The sequence below is a fragment of the Panthera uncia genome, assembly GCF_023721935.1.
Source record: "Panthera uncia isolate 11264 chromosome A3 unlocalized genomic scaffold, Puncia_PCG_1.0 HiC_scaffold_12, whole genome shotgun sequence".
Lineage (NCBI taxonomy): Eukaryota > Metazoa > Chordata > Mammalia > Carnivora > Felidae > Panthera > Panthera uncia.
This window is the reverse complement of record NW_026057579.1, coordinates 24,008,046-24,022,531: the sequence shown is the minus strand read 5'-3', so window position 1 is coordinate 24,022,531 and position 14,486 is coordinate 24,008,046. Positions and strand designations below refer to the sequence as shown.

Here is a 14,486-nt window from a genome sequence, read left to right as displayed (position 1 = left end):
GGCTTCAGATGTGATCAGGGTTAACAGAAAATTGGGCATGTGCAGAGGCTGGCTTAACGACTTTAGTCTTTGCTCTCCTCTTGTTTATCATTTGGTAACCTTGGGAGGTGATTTCTAAAGTTCTGTGTTCCCTATAGAGTGTCCCGTGGTGTTGACATTGAGGAGCGCAGATATAGAACACGTGAAAACCATTTATAGTAGCAACTAAGCTTTTGGGCATAGAACTTTTTGAATGTTTTGTTCTCAAGCTTTGGCTCATTACCTGAGAGGTGGCGATCCCTTCTTTAACAAAAACAACAGACCAACATAAACCAAGTACTCAGACAGGTAATGTCTGATTACCTTGGTGTTTTCTATTTTGAATTTCTTAACTACCCATGATTATTAAGTATAGAGCCATGCCCTCCAACAGGTTCCCTTGAAATCTTATCTAAAACACAACATGGTTTTTTTTGTAATGAAAAGTAGCCGGCTCCCACTCAGAGTCATGAGGTTGGTGTGAGCCTTAAAAGTGTGTGGCCAGGGTGGGGAAGGGGCGCGGGTGGGGTGCGGGGCTTGTCCGGCTGGAATGCAGCCCTCCTCTGTTTGCCAGGCCTTGCTCTCTGGTCCTAAACTGTGTCAGTGCAGAGGATAGGACATCTTTTTGTAACTTGTCATCTCAGAGGGGCACCCTTTTGGTCAGAAGCACTGCAAGGTGTGTCTGCCACGTTCCTGTGGATGCCTGCTTTTCCCTGCCCTCAGCCTCCAGATGACGCTGGGGCTTCGCTACTGCTGAGGAGAGACCAGAAATAGAGGAATTTCACGTCTAATGCCATCTACCCCAAGTGCCTGATCTCTCCCACTTCTTTTCAGCTTCTTCGGTGATACTCCCACGCACAAAATCAGCAAACATGAAGGATTTTCTTGCATATCCATATCCTATACGTATGAATGGGATGTATAACATGGCAACATTATGACTTATGTGGGTTTTTTTTTTCTCTCTGTAGTTATCTATTTGGCCCTTCCCTCCCCACTCAGCCAATTTAAACAACTAGGCTGTGCTGTGCTCAGTGCCTCAGGAAAGGCATGGGAAAAGCAGGAAACAGAGAAGGGGAAGGCTTGTCTTCACATGTTTCCAGAAGTCGATGCTCTTTTTTTAAGTTTATTTATATATTTAGAGAGAGAGACAGAGTGTGTGCAAGTGGGGGAGGGGCAGAGAGGGAGAGAGAATCCCAAGCACGTTCCACACTGTCAGTGCAGAGCCCAACACGAACTGACGTCATGATCTAAGCTGAAATCAAGAGTTGGACACTTAACTGACTGAGCCACCCGGGCACCCCGAGAAGCTGATACTCTTTTTTTTTTAAGTTTATTTATTTATTTTGAAAGAGAGAGAGAGAGAGAGCATGAGTTGGAAAGGGGCAGAGAGAGAGGGAGAGAGCGAGAATTCCAAGCAGGATCCTTTCTGTCAGCATAGAGCTGATGAGAGGCTCAAACTCACAAGCTGTGAGATCATGACCTGAGCTGAAATCAAGAGCCAGACATTTAACGGACTCAGCCACCTAGGTCTCCTGAGAAGCTGATACTGTTAAGGGAGAAGCAAGGCCTCTGTATGAAGATTAGATGAGATGGACATCCTCAATAAGAGCAGAGATGACCACTCCTGTCCTCTTTAGGAAGGGCCCTCCTGGGTGAAGGAAGGTTGATAGAGAGTTCTGTGCTCTACCTGTTGGCAATTCCATCTGGGAAGACTCTCCTGCTCCAACAGGGCATAAAATGAGTCCTGTGCCTTCATGGGCAGCACAAGAAAGCTAATGGAATAGTGAGATCTAAAGGATTTCTGCCTGGAATGAGGGGTCCTGCTGAGCACTTGTGTGGACTGAAACCTGATGACCAGCAGGGAGGATGCCTGCATGGCCTCTACGTGACCTTCCACCCCATCCCCTAGCCCTCAGTGAGCTTCCTGGAATACACAGTCCTGGAGAAAATAGGAGCTTGAGACCAAGCTTCTGCCGCCCCTGTGCAGTGGGATTCAAACATGAAGTCATAGAAGAACAGGTGAATTTCACACCTGAGTGGTGAGCAAGGATCCAAACCTGCTGTAGGATCTGTATAAACCAGACTTTCCCCCACCTTTCCTTTCTGCCTCACTCCACCCACACCTCTACCCATGGTTCCATAATTCTTTCCCACACCCACGTTCTGGGGAGGAAACCCACTAGAGCTGTGGGGCTGCCTAGGGGCGGTTGGGGTGAGGGGCTACATGGCCGAGCCCAGGTGCTAGTGAATGTGATGCTAGCATGACAAAAGAATCCGGGAGTGTCCACTCACTTGTCTTCACACACACCCTCACCCTGTGGCCAGAGGAAGATGCCAGCTCATGTTTGAGCCTCAAGCAAGGAGTTCTGTCCCTGCTCTGTCTCCTGAGAGTCCAGCCCTGTCTTCAGAATCTGGGTGAGAAGGGCTTTTGCTACCTGGGATCCAGGTCCGCCTCTCTGACTTTTGAAGGAGGTGTGCTTACAGCACAGCAGGGCTGCATGGCTGGCGGGGCTGGCACACCCCAGCCATGACAGGTGTGAGCCAGTGAGCTCTGTGCCACCGAGATCCTGGTCCTGGCTCTAGCAGGGCTTGCCGTGTGACCACAGCACTTGCCCAAGCTTCTCCGAGTCCCTGATTCCTCCCTGGGAAATGAGGAGACCGGATTAGAATGATCTGTAAGGTTCTTCTAGCTCTTTGGTATTTATGACAGTTGCTGCCATTTCCCATTTCCCTGATTTGGGGCAGCAGTTCAGTTCTTTTATAAACCTGATGGAGTTTCTGTCCCTTTTGTATGCTTGGACCTTGAGAGGGCTCCTTCCCCATCCCCACTAGTGATGACAACAGCAATATTTCTCAGGTGAACAGGGCTTTCTAGTTTAAAACAATAGTGTCACATTAATTGATATCATTCAGTATTCGGGACCTGTCATCATGAGTCCCTCTTGTACTTCTCATTCCGGTTATCTGCCTCTTTGGTGATTGATTGCCTTTCTATTTCTTTTGCTTGGCTTGGAAGGCTTCTGAGTGTGCCCAGTGCCAGCTCCTGCACATGGCTACTGTCTTCTCAGAGATACCCCATGCACACCTCCATGCCTGTTTGTAGTGACCAAAGCAAATGGCTTTCATCACACTTTAGTTTTTTTCACTTTAATTCCAGCGTAGTTAACATACAGTGTTATATTAGTTTCAGGTGTACAATATAGTGATTCCACAGTTCTATACATTACTCATTGCTTATCATGTTAAGTGTACTTTGAATCCCCATCACCTAGTTGACCCATCCTCCACCCACCTCCCCTCTGGTAACCCTCTGTCCTCTATAGTTAAGAGTATACTTAAGAGTCACCTGGGTGGCTCAGTCGGTTAAGCATCTGGCTTCAGTGCAAGACATGATCTCACACCTTGTGAGTTCCAGCCCCGCATCGGGCTCTGTGCTGACAGCTCAGAGGCTGGCACCTGCTTCAGATTCTGTGTCTCCCCTTCTCTCGGCCCCTCCCCCACTTACACTCTGTCTCTCTCTCAAAAATAGATGAACATTTAAAAAAAGAGTGTTTTTTGGTTTGTCTCTTTTTTTCTTTGTTCATTTGTTTCCTAATTCCACATGAGTGAAATCATATGGTATTTGTCTTTCTCTAACTTATTTTGCTTAGAATTATACTCTCTAGATACATTCATGTTATTGCAAATGACAAGATTTCACTTTTTATGGCTAATATTCCCTTGAGAGTGAGCAAGCTCGAGTGGGGAAGAGGGGCAGAGGAAGAGAGAGAGAGACAGAGAGAGAGAGAAGAGAGAATCTCAAGTAGGCTCCATGCTCAGTACAGAGCCCAACACGGGGCTCAATCCCACAACTCTAGGATCATGACCTGACCTGAAGTAAAAAGTCAGATGCTCTACAAATTGGCAAAGAAGAAGTCAAACTTTCATTCCTCACAGATGACACGATACTCTACATAGAAAACCCGAAAGACTATGTCTAAAAGCTGCTAGAACTGATACATGAATTAGCAAAGTTGCAGGATACAAAATTAATGTACAGAAATCGGTTTAATTTCTATACACCAATGATGAAGCAACAGAAAGAGAAATCAAGAAATTGATCCCATTTACAATCAATCCCATTTACCAAGAACCATAAAATATGTAGGCATAAACCTAACCAAAGATGTAAAAGATCTGTATGCTGAAAACTATAGAAAACTTATGAAAGAAATTGAAGAAGACATAAATAAATAGAAAAACATTCCATTCTCATGGATTGGAAGAATAAATATTGTTAAAATGTCAATACTACCCAAAGCAAACTACACATTCAATGCAATCCCAATCAAAATTACACTGGCATTCTTCCTAGAGCTAGAACAAACAATCCTAAAATTTGTATGGAACCACAAAAGAGCTTGAATAGCCAAAGTAATGTTGAAAAAGAAAACCAAAGTGAGAGGCATCACAATCCCAGACTTTAGCCTCTACTACAAAGCTGTAATCATCAAGATAGTATGGTATTGGCACAAAAACAGTCACATAGACCAATGGAATAGAATAAAGACCCCAGAATTGGACCCACAAATGTATGGCCAACTAATCTTTGACAAAGCAGGAAAGAGTATCCAATGGACAAAAGACAGTGTCTTCAGCAAATTGTGCTGGGAGAACTGGACAGAAACATGCAGAAGAATGAAACTGAACCACTTTCTTACACCATATACAAAAATGAACTCAAAATGGATGAAAGACCTAAATGTGAGACAGGAAACCATCAAAACCCTAGAGGAGAAAACAGGCAACAACCTCTTTGACCTTAGCCTCAGCAACTTCTTACTCAATATGTCTCCAAAGGCAAGGGAAGTAAAGGCAAAAATGAACTATTGGGACCCCTCAAGATAAAGAGCTCAGCACAGCAAAGGAAACAATCAACAAAATTAACAGGTGACTGATTGAATGGGAGAAGATATTTGCAAATGACATATTGGATAAAGAGTTAGTATCCAAAATCTATAAAGAACTTACCAAACTCAACACCCAAAAAACAAATAATCCAGTGAAGAAATGGGCAAAAGACATGAATAGACACTTTTCCAAAGATGTCCAGATGGCCACCAGACACATGAAAAGATGCTCAACATCACTTATCATCAGGGAAATACAAGTCAAAACTACATTGAGATACCACCTCACACTGGTAAGAGTGGCTAAAATGAACAAATCAGGAGACTATAGATGCTGGAGAGGATGTGGAGAAATGGGAACCCTCTTGCACTGTTGGTGGGAATGCAAAATGGTGCAGCCACTCTTGAAAACAGTGTGGAGGTTCTTAAAAAAATTAAAAATAGATCTACCCTATGACCCAGCAATAGCACCGGTAGGAATTTACCCAAGGGATACAGGAGTGCTGGTTCATAGGGGCCCAGGTACCCCAATGTTTATAGCAATGCTTTCAACAATAGCCAGATTATGGAAAGAACCCAAATGTCCATCAACTGTTGAGCAGATAAAGAAGATGTGGTTTGTATATACAATGGAATACTACTTGGCAATGAGAAAGAATGAAATCTTGCCATTTGCAACAATGTGGATGGAAATGGAGGGTATTATGCTAAGTGAAATAAATGAGTCAGAGAAAGACAGATATATGTTTCCACTCATATGTGAAATTTGAGAAACTTAACAGAAGACCATGGGGGAAGGAAAGGGGAAAAAATAGTTTTAAACAGAGAGGGAGGCAAACCATAAGAGATACTCAAATACAGAGAACAAACTGAGAGTTGAAGGGGGTGCAGGGGAGAGGGGAAAATGGGTGATGGGCATTGAGGAGGGCACTTGTTGGGATGAGCACTGGGTGTTGTATGTAAGTGATGAATCATGGGAATCTACTCCTGGAGCCAAGAGCACACCGTATACACTGTATGTTAGCTAACTTGATAATAAATGTTATTAAAGCAAATAAATAAATAAAATAAAAAGAATCCTGTAAATAAATTTTAAAAAAGTTGGATGCTCAACCTACGGAGACACCTAGGTGCCCCACCACATCATGTTTATCCATTCATCTATCAATAGACACTTGGGCTGTGTTCATATCTTGGCTGTTATAAATAATGCTGCAGTAAACATGGGGGTGTGTATATCTTTTCAAATGAGTGATTTAATATTCTTTGGGTAAATACCCAGTAATGGAATTACTGGATCATATGGTAGTTCTACTTTTAATTTTTTGAGGAAGCTCCACACTGTTTTCCACAGTGGCTGCACCAGTTTGCATTCTTAACCATAGTGCATGAGGATTCCTTCTTCACATCCTCACCAACAATTTTTGTTTCTTGTGGTTTTGATTTGTATTTTCCTGATTAGCGATGTTGAGCATCTTTACATGTGTCTGTTGGCCATCTGTATGTCTTCTTTGGAGAAATGTCTGTTCATGTCTTCTGCCCATTTCTAATTGAATTAATTTGTTTGGGGGTGTTGAGTTGTGTAAGTTCCTTATATATTTTGGATACTAACACCTTATTCGATATGTCATTTGCAAATATCTTCTCTCATTCAATAGGTTGCCTTTTAGTTTTGTTGATTGTTTCCTTTACTGTGTAGAAGTTTTTTTATTTTGGTGTAGTCCCAATAGTTTATTTTTGCTTTTGTTTCCCTTGCCTCAGGAAACATATCTAGAAAGGTGTTGCTATGGCTGATGTCAGAGAAATTATTGCCTGTGTTATTTTCTAGGATTTTTATGGTTTCAGGTCTCACATTTAGGTCTTCAATCCATTTTGAGTTTATTTTTGTGTATGGTGTAAGAGAGTGGTCCAGTTTTTTTGCATGTGACTTTCTAGTTTTCTCAACATCATCTGTTGAAGAGACTATCTTTTCCCGTTGCATATTTTGCCTCCAAAGTCAAAGATTAATTGGCCATGTAATTGTGGGTTTATTTTGGGGGCTCTCTGTTCTGTTCCATTGATCTATGTGTCTGTTTATGTGCCAGTACCATACTGTTTTTATGCCAGTACCATACTGTTTTGATTACTACAGCTTTGTAGTTTATCTTAAAATCTAAGATTGGGATACTTCCAATTTTGTTCCTTTTTTTCAAGATTGCTTTGGGTCTTTCATGGTTCCATACAAATATTAGGATCGTTCTATCCCTGTGAAAAATGCTTTTTGTATTTTGATACGGATTCCATTAAATCTGTAGATTGCTTTGGGTACTATAAATATTTTAATTATATTTATTCTCTCAGCCCATGAGCATGGAATATCTTTTCTCTTTGTATCATCTTCAATTTCTTTCAATTTTGACCACACTTAAATAGCACTTTATGTTTCCATTTATGTGAAGAATCTACTGTTATTCTGAGAAAAAGTGCCACAAAATGCCAAATTTAGGTATTTTAGAAAGCTTCACACAGTCATATAGAAAGTTTGTCTCCCTGAATGGAACACTGCTAGGGTTTGACATATACTCTGCCAGTCTTTTCTCCACACAAATGTACTCTGCGCCCCATCACCTCCACTTGTTTAAGTCTCCTCCTAAGATTGAGAGATTCAAGTATTTTTATTTTTTGACCGTCTAAGTCAAGGCTGGATAGGGGATAAACCTTGTTCCATAATAAAGAAAAGGAGACAAGTTAGCAGGAGGTTCATCTATTTAGACTGCTTTTTAGTATTTTTAGCTTCCTCTCCCCTCTCCTCCTCCATCTTCAGTGTTTGAAGCTTCTCTTCTGCTCCATTAAGATAGGGAACAATCTACACAAACAAGGTGCACATCTAGTCCTGACCATTTCCTTTTGTCAGAGATTAAATTTGGAAATCTTCACTAAGATGAGTCTTTGGCTCCCATACCAGGCCATTCTTGTCTTCCTGCCTCTCCATTTCTCCTGTGCCCCAGGTCAGCAGAGGGGAAGTACTATTTCATACTACCTTGAGCAGGACTATCTCCTGGCTAGAAGCAGTCATCTGCCTGGGTGTTGGAATAGAAACAGGGACAGAGTAGGGGTGGCATTAGGTAGAGAAGAATGCCTACGTTTCCTTAGCCATTTTCCCACCTATTGTGTCCTTAGGGTTTCTGCCTTTGTATGGCTGCTTCTAACCATTCAGGTGTGTGTGAACTTTGCATTTAACAAAGAATTTGTTTTCCTATTTCCTCATCGGAACCTCATAATGCCCTTTGAGCTGGGCTGGGCAGAGTGAAGTTCAAGTGGTGGTGGCTTGGCTGAGGCACCTCAATGGAAGAGATAGGACATGCTACACATACCCCCTGACTCTCAGGGCCCATGGCCCAAGAGCAGTTGGCTAGCAGTTTATCCCTGAGGCTGTGAACCAGGCCTACAGCTGCTACAGATATGGAGCACAGGGAAATTGGGTGATAACTGGCTCTTTTCTATCCTGGAGCCCTTTCCAAGATTCAGTGTTTCTGTATGGCTGGGCCTCTTAGGGGGAGAAGTGTCTTGGGGTTCTGGGGTATAGTTGAATCGCCCCTGGGTGGAGTTAAGAGCACCTTCACTGGGTAACTTTGAACTTTGCACCAGATCATCCAAGTTAGGACTGTTTATGCATCCTCTGAAAGATTGGTGTGCTCACAGAGTCGTATCACCATTGCAGGTATGGACTCGATCCGGAGCCAGTGATAAATGAGTGCCTACTGGCTGAATATGAATGTGAGTGTCTCTCAATCCAGAACAGCTCTTTTATGGGATCCTACATATTCTAGAATGGGACTGTGCTAGAATGTATTCCTTCTCCTTCCATCTCCCTGAGCTCCTGACCCTGAGGCCCACCTTCAGACTCCCACAGAATCAAATTTCTCTGCTGATTTTGGGCTTGGTGACAACTGTATGTGTGCATGTATGTGTGGTCATTGTTTTATTATGATCTCTCTGCTCCCCCCGCCGCCTTCTACACTAAGAACCATGAATGATATTGTTTCATTTCCCTATTATAAGATAGGCAAATGAGTATGCTATATATACATGTCAAGTGAATGAATGAATAATGGAGTCTGTTTTGTGGGTGGAGGTAGTATGTCACTGGGAACCATCTTAAAGTCCTTAAAAAACAATCACTTCACCATAAGTCTGTCTCATTGCTCACAGCTAGCAAGAGGGAGGAAACCGTCCCACATGTTTGGGTATGGGCTCCATGAAAATCCTTCACTTCAGCCTGATTGACCACTTATTTCTTGTTGGCGGGGCTCCCTTGATAGAAAAGTTGGTTTTTCTATCTGATCTGGGGACTCTAGATCTGTGGGTGCAGCAGACTGAACTTGGCTTCCTGCTGGATCTCAGATGGTGCTGTGATGATCCACACTCCTTTCGTTATCCCCTTGTCAGTGCTACCGACCGGCCGAGGTATCTGCAGTGGCTGATGTCAGCCTGTCCCTGTCAAAGTTTCTGAAAAGCCCTGGCGTCTAGAAGCTTCGTGATCACAACCTGCCTCCTTATATTTTATTAGGTGTCCAGGTCTTCTCAGTGCTCCCTGTGGACCCCAGAAGGTAACACTAACATTTCTCCTGGGGAAAGTGTCTGAGTGACAGAGAAAACAAGTTTGAGCCGTGTTGCAGCCCCTCAGTCCACCTGCCCACTCACTCCACGCTGCTCACACACAGAGCAGCTGGCCTTACCACCCAACTGGCTAAGCTTAGCCATTAAACTCTGTTTGAAGTTTTATTTGCCTCTATTCTTGTTATCTCAGTGGGCAATCATTCCCAGGACAGTTTGTAACAAATAGCATTTTCTGTTCTGCTGAGAACACAGGCCCCTGGCCTGTAGCCTTGTTGTATTTGAGAGCCTAGCCCATCCCTTCCCCCAGTCCAAACCCCATTCTTTCTTGCTCCTTGTTGTTGTTTTTAATAATATTATTTATTTCTGAGGACCTCAAGTTTACAGAATTGAAGTATACATATGCCCCCAGTTCATGTCACACTAGCATAAGGGCCTTTCGTTTTATTTTTTCCCTCCATCTCTGTCCCATTCTCTCCCTCTGCAGGAACCTGCTTGTATTGCAAGGCCTGAAATGCTGTGTGCTGCCTTGACTTCTCTGAGCTTCACAGAGCCCCACCTTGCTCTTATCAGACATGTCCCCACCCAGCGGGAAACTCTCTCCTCCTGGCTAGTCCCCCTCCCAGCTGGACCAGCTGCTCCCCATTCGGTTCTCCATCTAATGGTTTCACCTCCCAGCCAGCCTGTGGAATTATTCAAACAAGCCAATCACATTCTCCCTTGGAGACCAGGGGCACCCCACCCTTCAGTTAGTAAATGTGTGTTATCTACAGCCTCTGTGGGTTCCCTGTGCTCCCGAGTGCAGCCCCAGATGGCCCTGTGTCATGTGCAGTGTCTTCCCCCTGGCTGTGAGTACACATGATTAATAAACTGCTGTCTATCTTGTCTGTCCCGTGTCAGGTGTTGTGTGTGCAGGACTGATACTATTTAGTACAGGGGATCCCTCCTTCACCAATGGGCTGAACAGTAGGTAATGAGAACAGCACTCCGTGCATTTCATGCATGGACTTTCAAACCATCTTCCACAATTTCATTTACACGTATGGATAGCCGTTTAAACTGCATGATGTGCTTTTACTTCGCAGAAGGTGTTGTGCTATAAATCTCAGTTTTTTTCCTGGAGCATTTGCTTCTAGTGTCCCTCATATCCTTTTGTCACTCAGTGTTTATTCTCCTGGGACTTCGGGGGAACTTTCTGTGTTGTAGGAGTGGGGCAGGTTGCAAGTGCCGGGTGGTCATCACCCCTGGGAGCAGTCGTCAATCAAGGAAGGTTATAAAACCCAGCTTTCTTACAACCCTGGGCTTGCTCGAGGCTCTTCCCCTGAGATCCTCAGTGGGAGGGAGGCCCAGCTGCCCACACAAGAGCCCTGCTCATGAACCAACTCTTCCCTTCCCTCCCCTCCCTTTCCTCTCCACATCCCACCTCCCTTGTCACCTACGAGTTCTTCCTGTGACCACCATCCACACAAACTAGTTACCCTCAGATCCTTGTCTTAGGTTCTGCTTCTGTTTTTCACCCAATGCTGTGTGTGAGAACTCCACGTGTTGCTATATACAAATACATTCAGTTGCATGGGATCCCAACATTGGGTGTTTGCTACAGTTATACACCCATTTCCCTGGTGACAGCTCCCTTGCCCTTACCTGTCTTGCACTGGCCACCCTTGGCCCCCTGTCCATGTGGATGGGTCAGTGAGCCTCTCTGGAATAGACATGCAGGCACAGGAGGGCTGAGGTTGAGGGAGCATGCACACTAAGTATTGTCAGATTTCTCTTTAAGGTGGCTCTGTCAACGTATTCTATCACTAGCACAGTGTGTGAATTGACTTTCCTTGTTTTGCAGGCTGGATTTTCCAGCAACAGGCACCATGATGGAGTTTGGTGAGTAAGAAGGTATTTATTAGGGATCAACACCTATAAGGGAAGGAGGAAGGAGTAAGATTGAGTAGAGGGAGAGGCTGAGCTGTGATGTGGGCCTGGGGAAGCCTGGGCAAGTCATGGCTGACCCTGCAAGAAGTTGTGAAGTGAATGTTGCCCATCAGCGTCATGTGCTGGGCTGCAGTGGTCAGGCCTTTCTTTCCCACTGTGCCCATGACAGCTGAGGCCAAACCTGAACCTTGAAGGTAAGAAGCAAGTCCTTTCTTGAATGGGAATCTGGGCATACATCTCCCTGCAATGTGAATTGAGAAAGTGGTATCTCATTGCTGTTTTGATTTGCATTTCCTTGATTACTGGTGAGTTTGAAAATGTCTTTATGTGCCCATTAGTAAAGCTGATTCAGCCAGTTAGAACCAGATGTTAAAATGCCAATGCTTGAACCCCCAAATGCTCCCCAACACCTGGCCCAACCAACTCATCCCCTCCACTGGGACCCCCTGGATCTCCCCATAATCCAGTATCCACAGGGGTGTCTAGCACCCCAGGGGACCTCCCTGCCCCTGCCCCCGTGATTCAGACAGTCTGTTCTTTTGGTCAGTGCCCATGCCATATCTGCTCTGAAAAGCACCCTGAGAGTGAGCTGTTATGGTTTCCTTTCCCTGAACTGCCTGTCTGTAACTTTCTGTAATCTTTCAATGGAGTTTTGAAACCTTATCCAGGAGGATGCTGTTTCAGGTTTCAGGGCTTTTGTGGTGGTGAGTATGGGGTAGGTGAGGGGGAAGGGTTTAGGCTGGTACCTCCCTAGGCTAGCCCCTGCAAGAATCAGCAGGTCTCCAGGTCATGGGCCAAACAGATTCAGGGCCTGAGAGAAGGTGAGGCTGAGGATACTGGGGGTTCCTTGGGCACAGAAGAGCAGGGGTCTGCACCTGTGTGTACTGAGAACCCAGGTAATCAGTGACATTCCTGAGGAAGTTCTACTGAACACCTACTGTGGCCATCCCTGGGTTGCATGGGGGAGAGGGTGTCCTGCTGTGGCCTTCACACCAGCTCAACACACCTGCCTCTATTACTCTGTGCCCTACTAACCTCTGCCTGCTCAGGGCTATCTCCCAAACACCTCTTCTTTACACTAAATCCCAAGTAAACTTTATTTCTAAAACACAAATCTGGACATATCTATTGAATTTTCAAATCCCTTCAAAAGCTCATTATTTATTAGCATTGTGTTATCCAGGGAGCAGAATTGGTTGGGGGCCCTTTTAGCTTTACAACGGATAAACATATAAATGTTCCTCACCACAAAAGGAAGTTTATATATAGTTTAGTTGTTTAGAATGGTGAGTGTTTAGATGTAAACATTTGAAAAGCATGAGAAGGAAATCTTGTATTACTGAGGTTGTTTTTGGGTTATACTACTCTGAATGGTTGCATTCATTGTTTCACATTTTTAATGTCCACAGCTCAGGACTTGGGCTTTTTTTTTTTAATATGCCAAGAATTAAAGTGAGAATTGAAAAGAAAAAAGAAAAAAAGAAGAAAGAAAAGCTCCTTATTGTCTATAGCATAAAATCCATTAGCCCAGCACGAGACTTTCCTTAAACTGGTCCAACTCTCAACCTGTCCCATGTCCCACAACCCTCTTTCTCACCCCCACCCCTTGACCTTTTGTCTTTCCATCCCCATTACATCTTTGTTTTGTATGTTTGTTGGGGGACTGGGGTGGGGGTGGCCAGGAATGAAATGAAAGAGATAGGCAGGGACCTTGCTTCTGGCAATGGGGAGCCACTGGGTGAGTTAAGCAGACACAAGCCTGGCCAGCTTATAGTTGGGCTTCCTCAGCCTCCTCTTGTGGTTTTACCTAGGAGCTTACCCAGTTGGAGTCTTTCTCCAGGCTCCTGGGTCTCGATGAGCTCCCACTGGCCACTGGCCAGCACCTTCCTTGGCTCATGCAACCTTGGCTGCTTTGTTAATGGTCTTGCTCCATGGGTTCTGGGATTTCTGATTCTGGGAGAGCTGAACGCAGATAAAGCCTGGACTCTCTCCTGAGGCTCCAGTCCATGTTAAAGCTGTTCCTCGTCTGAATAGAACTGTCACTGAGTGGGAAGGAGTGGGCATGTGTGCCCCATGGCTGGGGGGGTGGTCTACAGTGAAGCCAAGATCCCACTGCCTTTTGTGTTTCAAACAAGTACTGTTTCCTTCAAATGGTTTTTGCAACTCAGTCCCTAATCAACAGGATATAAGTGCCACAAGGATGGAGGAAAAGGGGACACAGTGCCCAGCCTAAGCCAAAAGAGCTTATGTCGAGGGGCCCCCACAGAAGCCCGTGTTTTCATTACTAAGCAACTTTAGGAGGAGTATGGGGAAAGAAAGACGGTGGGGTAGTAAGTCTGCAATAATGGCTGCCATGTGGAGGGAAGGCAATGTTACCCAGCTACGAACTAGAAAGCATGGTTTATATTTTCAACAGTTGGAGAGAGAAATGAAAACTGAATATTTGCTGCACCTGTGAAAACATATTTGATCATGATGGCAAGTCCAGCATTCTTAGTGCGGGATTCATATTTCATAACTCGTGTTCAAACAAGAAAAATGATTATAATGTTAAGTATTTCCTGAGTTTATTTTGATGGATGACAGAATAAGTACTGTATCTTTCACTCATTAAAATACAGATTGGTGTAATTTAATAAATGAACTTAATACACAGATGTTCCAGGCTGTTTTACCAGGGTGTATATTAATCAACTTCTTTATATATGATCCTCTTTTATATTTTTTAAAGAAACTTGCAGGAGCCAAGAATTTATTAGATTTGTATGCTCTAGGACGAGTATCCAATGTCAGGTACATGCGGGAGTGTATTAAGATGAAACAGAGCCAGAGTCTGCAGAGCGGCCAGGCCCCCACAAGGGTCGTCCTGGGCTTCCAGCCGGCTCTCTGGGTCATCTCAGAGCCAGCTCACAGGTCCCTGCTGAGCTTACTTGCTGCCACTCCCCCAGGTCTGCTCAGAGGTGCTTCTGGAGACCCTGGTCGGAAGTGGTAGGCTTGGGCGCTGAGATGGTCCAGACTGGACAGTGGCTCTGCTGGGGAAGAGTCCTGCAG

The 14,486-nt window shown here is 44.5% G+C and overlaps 1 long non-coding RNA gene across 1 annotated transcript in view; it reads left to right on the top strand.

Moving 5' to 3' along the window:
- The window catches only part of LOC125937356 (uncharacterized), an 86,419-nt gene that overhangs the window by 50,825 nt on the left and 21,108 nt on the right, over positions 1 to 14,486 (top strand). The window contains exons 3-6 of the long non-coding RNA XR_007462364.1: positions 8,611 to 8,666; positions 9,460 to 9,499; positions 9,994 to 10,354; positions 11,350 to 11,387. This is a non-coding gene — a long non-coding RNA (uncharacterized LOC125937356). The remainder of the gene's footprint in view (positions 1 to 8,610; positions 8,667 to 9,459; positions 9,500 to 9,993; positions 10,355 to 11,349; positions 11,388 to 14,486) is intronic.